The sequence below is a fragment of the Argopecten irradians genome, chromosome 9 (genome assembly GCF_041381155.1).
Source record: "Argopecten irradians isolate NY chromosome 9, Ai_NY, whole genome shotgun sequence".
In the NCBI taxonomy this organism is placed as follows: domain Eukaryota; kingdom Metazoa; phylum Mollusca; class Bivalvia; order Pectinida; family Pectinidae; genus Argopecten; species Argopecten irradians.
This window is the reverse complement of record NC_091142.1, coordinates 15,042,480-15,057,645: the sequence shown is the minus strand read 5'-3', so window position 1 is coordinate 15,057,645 and position 15,166 is coordinate 15,042,480. Positions and strand designations below refer to the sequence as shown.

Below are 15,166 nucleotides of genomic sequence, written 5' to 3'. Positions count from 1 at the left end.
GGCCTACATATGTATATACAGCATCTAGATGAAACTAGGGCACCAGACTTGTGACACTGTCCAGGGAATATAGATTATCCAACACAAGTAATTATGATGTCATTACACTTTGAGTAACATATTTAAGAATAGAAAAATAGTGAATATCTCTTTAATTGCCTTAATCTTTTCTTAAATTGTATTTATTTAGTATGAAGTGGTATTGTCTACCATATACGTTTCCCAAAATGCATTGCTTTTCACATTTAAATATTACTATAGACAAAGAAGAAAAGAAACATATTTTAATTCCCCCCAAAATAGAGTTTATGTCTGTTTGTCGCCAAATTTTATCAGCTCCATTCTTATCTATAACTACATGTCTCTGCCAAATTTCATTGCTGTTAGTGATATATAACTTGAGATATCCTGTTCAAATGGTGATTTTCAAAACCAGGGGTCATGCTATAAGTTACTATGGAGCGTATTTATTCTGGGAGGCTGAAGTTGGTTCCGAGTTCCGAGTTCCGAGTTCCGTTTAAGCTAAACGGAACTCGGAACCAGTTCCGAGTTCCGTTTAAGTAAAACGGAACTCGGAACCAGTTCCGAGTTCCGTTTAAGGAAATTTTCTATCATTTTAGATAAAATCATTCAATATGCCTAAAACATATGAATAATGTTGCTTGTTGTCATTTTTCATGGGTTACTAGTGGCAAATCCACTTTAATTTAATTTTCGATCGACTTCCATTTCCCAGTTCCGTTTAAGTAAATCGGAACTCGGAACCAGTTCCGAGTTCCGTTTAAGGAAATTTTCTATCATTTTAGATAAAATCATTCAATATGCCTAAGATATATGAATAATGTTGTCTGTTGTCATTTTTCATGGGTTACTAGTGGTAAATCCACTTTAATTTAGTTTTCGATCGACTTCCATTTCCCAGTTCCGTTTAAGTAAAACGGAACTCGGAACCAGTTCCGAGTTCCGTTTAAGGAAATTTTCTATCATTTTAGATAAAATCATTCAATATGCCTAAGATATATGAATAATGTTGCCTGTTGTCATTTTTCATGCGTTACTAGTGGTAAATCCACTTTAATTTAGTTTTCGATCGACTTCCATTTCCCAGTTCCGTTTAAGTAAAACGGATCCGTTTAAAGAAATTTTCTATCATTTTAGATGAAATCATTCAATATGCCTAAGATATATGAATAATGTTGCCTGTTGTCATTTTTCATGCGTTACTAGTGGTAAATCCACTTTAATTTAGTTTTCGATCGACTTCCATTTCCTAGTTCCGTTTAAGTAAAACGGAACTCGGAACCAGTTCCGAGTTCCGTTTAAGGAAATTTTCTATCATTTTAGATAAAATCATTCAATATGCCTAAGATATATGAATAATGTTGCCTGTTGTCATTTTTCATGCGTTACTAGTGGTAAATCCACTTTAATTTAGTTTTCGATCGACTTCCATTTCCCAGTTCCGTTTAAGTAAAACGGAACTCGGAACCAGTTCCGAGTTCCGTTTAAGGAAATTTTCTATCATTTTAGATTAAATTATTCAATATGCCTAAGATATATGAATAATGTTGCCTGTTGTCATTTTTCATGCGTTACTAGTGGTAAATCCACTTTAATTTAGTTTTCGATCGACTTCCATTTCCTAGTTCCGTTTAAGTAAAACGGAACTCGGAACCAGTTCCGAGTCCCGTTTAAGGAAATTTTCTATCATTTTAGATAAAATCATTCAATATGCCTAAGATATATGAATAATGTTGCCTGTTGTCATTGTTCATGGGTTACTAGTGGTAAATCCACTTTAATTTAGTTTTCGATCGACTTCCATTTCCCAGTTCGAACTCGGAACCAGTTCCGTTAGTGGTAAATCCACTTTAATTTAGTTTTCGATCGACTTCCATTTCCCAGTTCCGTTTAAGTAAAACGGAACTCGGAACTTTAAGGAAATTTTCTATCATTTTAGAAAAAATCATTCAATATGCCTAAGATATATGAATAATGTTGCCTGTTGTCATTTTTCATGGGTTACTAGTGGTAAATCCACTTTAATTTAGTTTTCGATCGACTTCCATTTCCTAGTTCCGTTAAAGTAAAACGGAACTCGGAACCAGTTCCGAGTTCCGTTTTACATAAACGGAACTCGGAAATGGGAGTTGATCGAAAACTAAATTAAAGTGGATTGATCAATATTAATCCATTGAAAAAGCCAATAGGCAACATTTCTAATATGTCTTAGGCATATAGAATGATTTTACCGAAAATGATAGAAAATTTCCTTAAACGGAACTCGGAACTGGTTCCGAGTTCCGTTTTACTTAAACGGAACTGGGAAATGGAAGTCGATCGAAAACTAAATTAAAGTGGATTTACCACTAGTAACGCATGAAAAATGACAACAGGCAACATTATTCATATATCTTAGGCATATTGAATGATTTTATCTAAAATGATAGAAAATTTCCTTAAACGGAACTCGGAACTGGTTCCGAGTTCCGTTTTACTTAAACGGAACTAGGAAATGGAAGTCGATCGAAAACTAAGTTAAAGTGGATTTACCAATATTAATCCCTTAAAAAAGCCAATAGGCAACATTCTAATATGTGCAAAGCACATTGACAACTATTATCTAAAATGATAGAGAATTTCCTTAAGCGGAACTCGGAACTGGCCGAAGACACCAAGCAACACACCCCACCCGGTCACATTATACTGACAACGGGCGAATCAGTCGTCCTGCGCCTTGTATGCTGAGCGCTAAGCAGGAACAGCAACCACCACTTTTATAGACTTTGGTGTGTCTCAGCCAGGGGAGAGAACCCAGAGTCTACCTCAAAGGGGCGATCGCTCAACACAAGTCCTCTACCTCTAGGTCGCGAGTGCCCCATTTGGGGAGGAAGTTACCAAGTGCTGATTGTAAGTCAGTGTTTTTTCTCCGGGTACTCCTTTACCACATAAACCTGACATGTCCTTAAATGACTGGTTGTTGATAGAACATTAGAATAATCAAAGAAAATCAAATGAGTTAATTTGTGTAGTCGTCAATAAGACGTCACAATGCATTAATACCATACTTTCCTATCATGTTGACAGATATTCGCAGCGTTGCTGCTGCTGCCACTGATAGCTACCGAGTTTACACCACTACCATAACCAAAGGAAGTCAAGGATTGCCTATTCGCAGAGAAAAACGAAGATGCTTCCACCTGTACGGGTGAGAGCATAGCCAGTTCCTCTATGGGACATTCGCATGGAAAAACAAAGCCAATATCGACCCATACGTGCCTTCGAAAGAGCAGCAGGCCTATCTCAACCAGATGTCCACTAATCCCAAACATGATCGAGTCAAGAGAGGAACCTTTCCAAGAAGAGGAAAGCCAAGGCAACGAAAAGAATATAGGAAGCTCACAAACAAAGCTCGAAACAGATTTCATGATTGTTTGAATATGTTAAAGAATGCTCGGGTAAGACTCCTGAATTTGGCATGAATGTGTCAGTTCCTTGTCATGTGTATATACTTGTTCACTATCATAGCTTTGTTGGAATGTTAAACAGTGCAACGTACTTTTCCGACCACTGACTTCCTGATACCCTGTTATACCCGAACACCCTTTTCAGAACGGAGATATTTCTAACACTAACTTTGTAATGTAAACCAACTTTCTTACAGTCATGGCTCTCAGAAGCGGGTCTTAGACTCGATATAATGTTAATGTCCTTTACCAATCTTTATTTCGGACATGAAATGAAAATAATTATGATTATGATATTCACAGACGATCCATTTTCTTACATGGAGACAGAGTTGTTTAACCTTAATTATCTAGATATCTAATAAGACTTGTTTTTAGTTTCCTAGATTTTATGCCCAGGATTGAGAAAACTATTTTCGATGCTATGAAAGACATAAAAGAGAGCATAAAATACGCATTGTATAATTAGGAATAGTCCATCATTTGTGTCTATTACTTTAGGTACCAGGTGATAACATGACGCGATACGACGCCATTGCTGCGATGCACAACGCACGAGTCGCTGGTTCTGCACATGGCGGGGTTAACTTCCTGAGTTGGCACCGTGTATACCTCTACACGTAAGTAAAGGTTTAGAAACAATGACTTACATTAACGTTCATTTGGGCATTCCCTATTTGCTTAGTCACTGTATAGGAATGATTCCGGATATAGGTACCAGTCGAAGCGAGAGAATGGTAGATCTGACAGGACCCAAGGTTATTCTATCGCATATTTTATAAACTTAACATTGTTTAATATGATTAAAATTCTAATCTTTTACTTGATAATTTTATAATAAGAAGATAATAAAAAAAATCCTCATTTATCTCAAACATGCCACCTAGTCCCAGCGAAAATCGGTCCTGTAAAATTGAGACATCCAAATACAACCTTTCACTGCTTGAAAATTACCCAACCATATATCGATTATACAATAATGATGTCGAGATATTGAACATATTTCTAAATCTTATATATCATTCGTTTCTGCAGAGAAATAAAAATATTCGTTTTGGTGCTGGTGAATTGCATACTGCATGCAGTGATTTGTTTAGTGTACGGTATGTTAACGTTGAAGTGTACGGCATACTGCAGCTGTGCGAACCTTTGCACAGGTTGATGTGTGAGAGTGCATTTGGGCTGGTGAATTCAATTATGATTAAATTTAAACAAAATCAAATCGGACAATGTGCAGTCAGGCTACTGGTGTATACAACGTACTAATATCACTTGATCCAACAAATGGCGTACATCAAACATGACCTTAGTAACATACATATGCTATCTTGTACATATTTATATTTCAGTGAGATAATCAAACTGTAGGTGTCTGAACCTTGATCCGACAACAATGAAATTGTAAAAAATTCTTCAGAATATCATACATGCATGTTAACCCCTGATGGTCAGAAACAGTTATATATCAAAACCATTTGCATGGCAAACAACTTTAATTTGTGCGAGATATTTTACCGTGTGTTGATTTCGCCTAATGCAATGGGCAAAAAAATATAAATTTGAATTGTTACATGTACATAATATTTATAATGAAGACCTCTACAAAATTCTTTCGAGATTTGAGTGATTACCGGAGAATTGGTTCAAAACAGAACTTTCGCTTTAAAGCTACAGCCGGTTTATTTAGCAGTAGATTTAAACACTCTTTCATTTCATGTAGAAAATAATCATGTTGTTTTATTAGCTTCGATTATGAACTAGCATTTGGTATGTCCGCAAAGGATTATTTTCCCTCTCCGTCCGTCATTGTGCTCTTTCTATAATGGGGTTTATACTATGCAGACCTCCCTGCAGGTAGGGCGTTAGAATTGTACCTGCTGCCCCTATTGCATGATCGTAAAAGGCGACTAAATTTAGGATCTTATCTTTTCTCTTCTTCCTAACTGACTTTATCTTTCCTAATGCCTCCCTTGGCACCGCCTCACTTTAGGCCTTGAGTTGAGCGTTCGCCCCTGTGAGGAAAGCTCTGGGTTCTGTCCCCTGGTCGAGACACATCAAAGTCTATAAAAGTGGTAGTTTCTGCTCCTGCTTGGTGCTCAGCATACAGGGAATGGGACGACTGGTTCGTCCGTTGTCAGTATAATGTGACCGGGTGGTGTGTGTTGCTTGGTGTCTTCGGCGACATGCATCAGTGATATAGCACTATAAAAAGGGCAACAGTTCCACTATACAAAAAGACACAACACGAGCATACCACAGTCTCCCAAAACACGCACCTCACACAACATACACGCATCACACTGCAAACATGGGAGGCCGTCCTTACATGACCATAGCTGTTAATAGGACGTTAATGAATCAAACAAACAAACAATGCAGACCTCTGGTGTAAGTTTGAAGTTGCTTATTCGTAGATATCGGATGTTGTACTTCGGCTTTAACTTAATTAACAGTGGTATACGAGCGGAAGTTGTTTTGAAAGTACAGTATTGACACTATTATTTTCCTATAATTTCAAAGATACATGACGATTGACATTTAAAATGAAAACAATTTCAACGCATTATTTGTATCAATGGCAACTAACTGTAAGTGCCACCAAATACCAGTAACAATAAGGACTTATAAGATCAATATACCGTGTGTACACTTTAAAGTTACTAAATCATTAGATTTACATAGATTTCTTAAGGTTTTTGACTTCCTACAAACGTTCTTATACCTGAAATTAGAAAGTTTTCAAAATTACAACATTTAATTTGAACTATTGGCAATGTTTATCAACGTTAAAATATCGCCAAACACAACAAGAAATTGTATCTGTCAGCATTGACTGTTTACAACGGAAAGAACCGAGTGCATCTTTGAGTTCGAAATCGAGGTCGCTGAAAATCTCATCCGGCTAGTGGATATAGATGTAATAACACCACTAAGAGGCAACTTATATTTTATCGGTTACATTGGCCTGATTCAGCGAAATAACCTATACATTTACAGCGTATATCAGTGGCGTAGGAAGATGAAACGTAATTCCCCCTCCTCGCCCCGATTACGATTTAGAATTTTACGATGCACTTTGATGAATGTGGAAGCGTTCGAAGGCGCGAGATTTTGGTGTTTGAGGGTGTCCGGGGGTCTCCCCCGGGTAAAAATATTACGATTTAGAATGGCTGTGATGAGTTTTACGATGTATATTAATGATTTTAAAGCGTTCTTAACATGACACTTTTTCATTTAAAGTTACCTGCATTTAGAAATGATAATTGTGAATGCCGTCATATCATTATGCAACTCTGCTCGATCTGAACATACCGGCTTCACACCATCGGCACAGTGTTGTTTAACACAAAATAACAATGAATAGTTGTCTTGCTAAGTCATATAAACAAATGAATCTTTTAAGATACATTTTTTAAAATAGTACGTAGAATCCCTTGGTTGACATTTAAGTCTAGTTCACGTGTATTGAATTATTTCAACATCATATGCATACATATATGTACATGAACGTTTAAGAACATGTGCCACGCACCGGAAAATTGTCTAAAAAATAAAGTACGAAAATGTGCAGGAGGAACCTTTTTTCTTTCAAATGTGCAATTTTAGAACATTTCAGTCGGCAAAAATGGGGGGGGGGAGGGAAAACAGACATGTTTGCCCCCGTCCTGGGAAACGGGGAGGCAATCCCCCACCCCCTGACCCCTCCAACCCCGACCACCACCTCCCACCCCCGATTCCTACGCCCCTGTATCTACATTGCCAAGTAAAACAGCATACGTTCTGTGAAGCTTTAGAGTATTTGATGGAAATATGACAAGAAGTGAGAGGTTAATTATGTATATATTATACAAGAATACAGGTGTACATGTACATTATTAAGCAAACATATACATAGGTCTACAATGTAAGGTATATTTTTGCTTTGATTACATAAAAGTACACATGAAATTTAGATATATAGTTATGCTGATTGTTTTAAGTAAATCAGATGGAAACAGTTATATAACTAGTGACATGTAGGGGAATGTCCATTAGACGGATAGAGACTATAACTAAGGATATATAGGGAATTTCCATTAGACGGATATATCTTATAACTAGGGCTATATAAGGAATGTTCATTAGACGGATAAAGACTATGACTAGTGATATATAGGGAATGCCCATTAGACGGATAGACATTATAACTAAGGATATACTATGTATAGGGAATGTCAAATATTGATATAATGATAAAAGAAATACACGTACTTACTAAGTCCGCTAAACATGCCTATATTATTAGTTTTTTTCCCATTTTTTCCTTACTATAAAGTCTATATATTAGGCCATTTTTTTAAAAGCCTAATGATATTGGCAGGTTTAGCGAAATAGTACCTAATATCATGACAAATGAAAATAAAATAACGGTAGAAGCAAGTATAAAACCATATAATATAATGAAAACTCTTCTTTATGGCTGCAAAAACCTGTACAGTATAGGATTATTTACACTTAGAAACTCTTCACAAAACGAAACGTTTATTAGATTTAACAAAGTAATCAGGAACATGTAGTCGATAAATTTGTGTTTTCAGTCGATAGTAGATATGTCCAATAGACAGATGAGATTTCCTTCGATCGGATGTTTTGAATGTTCACGCGTCGCGCATGCACATAGGGATTGTTTACACTCGCCGAAAGATAATAATATGAAATAGTGACTAGGTCGTTTCTATTTATTTTCAGTTTTTCTCCATTTTGAACAAAATTGTTATACAAACTTTTATATTTTGTTATTAACACAAAGTACACAACTTTTACAATTATTTTTAGTTCTATAATTCTTTTTATCTTTTATTACATGAATTTTTAACGATTTAGTTCCTTTAACAAAGATATTCAGTATCCGTACATCATTACCAAAATTAATATGTTGATTTCTCTGCATGCACAAACGATAACAACGTTTTAGAGGTATGTTCAATATCTTGATATCATAGTTGTGTAATCGATATATGCCTTGTTAATTTTCAAGCAGTGAAATGTTGTACTTGGATGTCTCAAAGTTTATAGGACCGATTTTCGCCGGTACTGGGCGTCATGTTTTCACTTGCCGACCTTCAATGAGGCATTTTTACTATCTTCTAATTGCAAAATTATCAGGTAAAATTCTATTAGATCTTTTGTCATATTAAACAAGAATAACCTTGGGCCCTGCCTGATCTAGATCTGCGATTCTCTCACTTCGACTAGTACCTGTCTTTTGTGTTTTTTTTTTTTTACATGTATCCTCGGGATTTCCTATACGGGTGGGTAGTGCTGCTCTTATGATTTTCCTCTCAATAGTCTATCCCCAGATATCGCTTCTAAGCCAAAGTATCATACCAAGAACTCCGCGGCTTCCACAAAACTAGTGAAAGTGGATGTCAATCTTCAAATACTGAAAAACAGTCAATGTAAAACAACTTTCGGGAAAATTTGTCCAACGAGAGTTGAAATCAAATACATTGTACGCCTAAACGGCATTGACTAGTGACATGAAAACTGTAGACATCTTCAAGCATTCGATTCACTAAAGGACTTCCTGATATCTGCTTGTGACTTCTCTACTAATGCCCCTTCTCTGCTTTTGCTTATCAAAGTTGGCGATGTTTACCATATAGTATTGACAAAATCTTTTCTAAGCTTCTATTCGGTTGAATAATCTCTAGTAAAACAAAGATTTAAAAAAAATAGTGTCGGCATCAGATCTGCCGTATCATTATATCTGTATTTATCACATAACTGGTCCGTCCGGCCATTTCATACGGTCATGTCATAAATGTCGTTAGACACATGTTTAATAACACCATTGTGACGTCACATGTAATAATGACGCCATGATCAAAATATGACGACGCAGACGAAAACGTCAAATCCGAGCCGGATTTCTACTGTTTTATATAGAGAGGAAATTAAAGCCACACTATACGTAAATATCAACAAAAGGTCAAGTTATAGTCGACCCGATATTGTTAGCATTTGTTTATAATGATTACTTATTCACATTGGTACAGCAGTTGTTGAAAGTCAATACTTGTAAACATGCCTTCATTTTAAAGTGGTCGCCATAGAAGTTACGATCATTGCCGAATGGAAGTCGGAAAGTTCATGACCCGTACGCGTTCTCGGAAGAGTTTCGACAGATGTTACGTAGTTACGGTAGTCACATGACGTTCTCGGCAATGACGTTACAATGTCGGCTAACGTCGGCTTGTTTGACTTAATGGGACCCACCTATCGATGTTCAAAATGTATTTGATTTTTATAAAAAGTTTCCGAGTCATTATCGCTCATCTTGACTTCGATTTAGTCCTGTTTCTGTATAATTAACAACAGGAATTTTCAATATATTTCTAAATTATGACAAAAATAAGACAGGTACGGATATTCAGACTTTGCAGATTATACTTATATCTATATTCTATATACATATCTTGTAAAAGGTGTTTCCAGTGCCGAACTTTCCTCTGGCTTGATATTTCAAGGAAAGGAATTTATATAAGCTTTAAGCTTGTTTTTCCGATTCCGAAATGTGTTTATGAACTGTATTATATGTATCATTATATAAATAAACTGTTTAAACTAAGATATTAATGTTAATACACTACTGTGAAATTTTTTTAGAGAAGCTGCAATACAAAGTCCAACAAAAAACTAGAGCGCTTGATAACGTGTTAAAATACTAATTATTCTAAGATCCAACCCTTTATTTAAAAAAAATATCGGTTATTTAAATGTATTTAAATTGCGAACCTTAGAATATTGAATATACTTGTAATGACCACTTATGTCGCTTTAGCCTATGTATTCTTTCTCCTTTCAATGTGTCAAAGTGAAAATGTTAATTAAACTACGATAGTTTATGTTAATCATATATCTCATTAGTGTTTAGATATAATTCATTATATTAAGTAATACAGACTGCGTTAACTACTACATGTATTACCTCATCTATACACGTGCATTCCGTGTTACCTATACATTAGTCACACAATAGTTGTTAATATGATGAAAGGTCATACATGTACATTGTACATTATCTATAATTCCAAGCTTGTGTGAATACTTGTAATTACATGACAATTGAATATGTTTGTGCATAGGTCATTATTTAATTAAAACGATGTACCATTTCACAGTAAACATAAAAATAATACATATTATTATACCTCATGTTTATAACAGTGTCTGTGATTAGTAGAAATACATCACATGACATGGTAATGAAACGTCGTATTTCCCTCGGGGGAAATAAAACGTCGTATTTCCCTCAGCGCGTGCCCCTATGGTGATCGTCCGTCATTCACATGGAGTTATCACACTGTCACTGGGGTCATACATGCATAATACAGTGTTACCCAATTATAATCAGCGATAGGTTGGAATTTTAAAGCGTTTCAATTAAATTTTGTATAAACACTGAATTAGATATTTGATATCTTATAAACTTGTCTTGTTATTTATTTAGGTTAGAAAACGCCATTAGATCGGTTGATCATCTAATGATCTACGGAGCTGCCGTAGAGTAACATTTCCATATTGGGACTGTACTGCAGAGTACTACAGCGACCAGATCGAAAGAGGCTCCAGCGCACGCTCAATAATATTTTCTGAAGACTTTGCTGGAAATGCTGACATCGTCGTGGAGACTGGTCCTTTCAGAAACTGGGGTCTTGTGAGAAACATAGCATTTGGAGGCTTGTTATTTGGTCGTGATGAAATTGAAGGAATGATGACGCGGACAAGTCACGAAGCAATAACCGTACCGCGTGCTCAACGACGCTATAATTTAGAGTTTTATCATAACCGTTTGCACGTATTCCTCGGTGGATTCCTCCTAGATATCAGTCTTGCTCCACGCTATCCACTCTTCTTCCTTCTTCACACATACATTGACTTCTTGTGGGAGGAGTTTCGACAAAGTCTGATTCGTCGTGGCCTGGATGCTGAGGCATATCCACGATTTTCAAATCCGAGACACGGCCCTAATGAAGTAATGGAGGGATTCCCAGAATGGACAAACAGAGAAGGATATCTTAATGACTGGAACGACAGAATCGCTCAATATAAACCCACATTTAATTGCGACAGGCCGAAAAATTGTAGAAAAGGTCCTCGAAGATCGCGCTGGATCGCTTGTGAAAATGTGGGAATCTTTGGGACACAGTGTGTTGCACAACCAACAAGGAACGACTGGAATCAAAGAAGAAGGCGACGTTCAACAATATACAATGGGAACAATATGTCACATACCAAAATACAAGTTTGTGACAAATATACATGCCCATATCAGGAGTCTAGTTTACAGAACACATACAATAAACGACAAAGTTGACCCATCAAAGTTTTTGTACCTTCCCGTGAAGATCTTAAGGTCATCGGGATTAGTGTTTCACACATATGATCAATTGAACGGGAAAAGCCATGTTATGGATATATTTGATCCATCTCGAAGCTCGACACTGAAGAAAAATCTGTACACGGGACAAGCAAGAACATACGATTCTTGTAGAATTAGTGATACAGGTGCTACCAAAGTTATCATCAGGGCTGACGGGATCACTTTTAGCGGCAACAGTGTAGAATATGCCATAATTGATGACAGATACCCAATTATGGTCCAAAAGGCCTTTGTTCCAGTGAAAAGTCCTGAAAACGAGACATCTGAAGTGTGTTTAATGGCGTATGATGAATGTGGCAGGATTTGCCTCCCAACTTGTCTTATCAAGGATTCAAACCCTCCTGTGTACATACCATGCAGTGGTTGTATTAGCATGAACAATAAATACCCGAAAGGATATGGGAAAAACTGTTGCTGAAGCCGTGGCAGACTACTGGGAATTCCATGACGTCCACGATGAAGATTACATCTGTCCAGAGGAGCGAATTCGAACTCCGATATACCTGAAGTTCGTTTGCGATGCATCAACGAAATTTCCGTGGCAAAGGCTGGCCAAACACACAGCACACTAACAATGCAAAACATACAAAACATGTTATATTGTAATTAAATTTGTCTGTGGGGACTCATTGTTTTGTTATGATTTGAATGAAATGACACGAAAAACCTATTTGTAATATGAGGTATATGTTTAATAAACGGATGGAAACTGCAGAGACTCATCTGATATATAATATGGGACCTCAATATTTATTTAACGTTAAGACTTCTCTTCATAGATAGTGCATTAAAGTTAAAGTTGACTGCGTTTTGATGTGGCTCATTGCGATAGAAGTGCACCATTGTCACTTTTAAAGTGCTAACCTAATAAAACACTGCATTAAACAGTAAATCAACCAGGACGTATAAAATGAATACGAACAACCTAGAATTACAAGTAGAAGTATATCAACCTGGACGTATAAAATTAATACGGACAACCTAGAATTATAAGTAGAAGTATATCAACCTGGACGTATAAAATAAATACGGACAACCTAGAATTACAAGTAGAAGTATATCAACCTGGACGTATAAAAAGAATACGAACAACCTAGAATTATAAGTAGAAGTATAATAACCTGGACGTATAAAATGAATACGAACAACCTAGAATTACAAGTAGAAGTATATCAACCTGGACGTATAAAATAAATACGGACAACCTAGAATTACAAGTAGAAGTGTATCAACCTGGACGTATAAAATAAATACGGACAACCTAGAATTACAAGTAGAAGTGTATCACCCTGGACGTATAAAATAAATACGGAAACCTAGAATTACAAGTAGAAGTATAATAACCTGGACGCATAAAATAAATACGGACAACCTAGAATTACAAGTAGAAGTGTATCAACCTGGACGCATAAAATAAATACGAACAACCTAGAATTATAAGTATAAGTATATCAGCCTGGACGCATAAAATAAAACACGGACAACCTAGAATTATAAGTAGAAGTATATCAAACTGGACGTATAAAATAACTACGAACAACCTAGAATTATAAGTAGAAGTATAATACGTGGTGAAGAAGAACACTGGTATATTCCGGCTAGAATACAAGAAATCATAGATACCAGAACATTTCTCGTAGGGGCCAACGATTGGTTGGTTGTTTAGGTCATTAAAGGACAATCTCTCTCCTGTATGCATGCAATGTATTGTGTGTGTAAATGTATGTATGTTTCCGGAGACTGTGGTATGTCCATTTTGTGACTCCTTGTAACAGCTATAACCAATAAACGATGCCGCCAGATGCACCGAACAACATACCCCACCCGTTCACCTTACATAACTAGACGTCCCACTCCCTTTATGTTGAGCGTCAAACAGATGTAGAAATAGCCATTGTATATAGAATATACCAAGGGAACCCAGAGCCTTCTTACCTTATAGGGGTGAACGTTCAACTCAATGCCAAAGATGAGAAGCGGAGAACCTAGGAAGATATATACAATTGTAAATTTAAGATCCCATATTTATTTTCCTCATACGATAATACGATATGCAAAATGTGTCATGGTTTGCACTACCGAAGGTACTTTTCAGCCTGAAATATTTTCACTTCAACACAATTAATTTAATTGCTTTTAAATGATTATGAGCGCTGAACATATTAACTATGAATATATAAATATCCCATAAATGATAATTCCTTCAACGTAACTTTAAGATGACTCTGACTTTGAAATGGTTATAATATATAACGATGGCATGTTATTAAGTATTTGTAGGAAAGATAACTTGAGAACTTGTGGAAATCAATAGCGACGGTTAATCTATTTTCAAAGACCACAAAACCAACTTCCGGGCTCATATGATGGAAGGTACAGCACAACTGGCGCTCTGTTAACACTGATCTACCACAGATCAGCATCAGCCTATTATATATTCTACTGAAAGGTGATTATATCTCCTAGGTGACTGAATCAGAAATTTAAATATCAAGCCTGACATCAAAAACAGATATCTTATAATGAAAGCCAGGCAAAGGGTAGCTACTGTTTTGCAGAAAAAATATTTTACTTCCAATGTCTTTTCAAAAAGTCATCAGAAGTGTAATTTGACTTTTCAGCTACAACTGTAGCTGTCATTAGCTATACATTTAGGCAAAGGGGTGTAAGTGTTTTCTGAATTCAGTTTAGGTGAATAAGATTTATAAATTTGGAGTTTGGATATAATCAGAATCTTTTTGAAATTATTTCCTAACTCCCACTGCCAGCATCCTCTGTTTTTGTTTTAGAGTATTTTACATGTACCGGTATAAATGTATTTAAGTCTCAGAACTAGAAAATTTATATCAATCATTTTTCTATTTGATTTCTGGGACCTGTACCTATTTAACTGAGGAAAAAACTACTTACATTTTTTCTCCTCTTGAATAAAGAAAATTATTTTCAGTGACAAAATGATTTTTTCGTTTTTCATTGTACACATTTATAGACAGTTACGGGCGTCGATAAAAAGAAATTAATGAATACACAAATTGCCATGCGAGCGCCGAAGGTGCAATATTTTGGTGTTTGGGGGGCCAAGAGTCTCCTACGAGAAAACATCGATATTACCATTTAGAATGGCTAAGATGAGTTTAACGATGCATTTTGATGAATTTGCGAGCACCGAAGACGCGATAATTTGGTGTTTGAGGATCCGGGGGTCTCCCCGGGGAAAAATATTACGATTTAGAATTTTACGATGCATTTTGATGAATGTGGGAGCGCCCGAAGG

General features: G+C 36.2%; 1 pseudogene; it reads left to right on the top strand.

Annotated features, from left to right (window-relative positions):
• Positions 1 to 10,992: 10,992 nt before the first annotated feature.
• Positions 10,993 to 12,508, top strand: LOC138330843 (uncharacterized; annotated as a pseudogene).
• Positions 12,509 to 15,166: the final 2,658 nt, after the last annotated feature.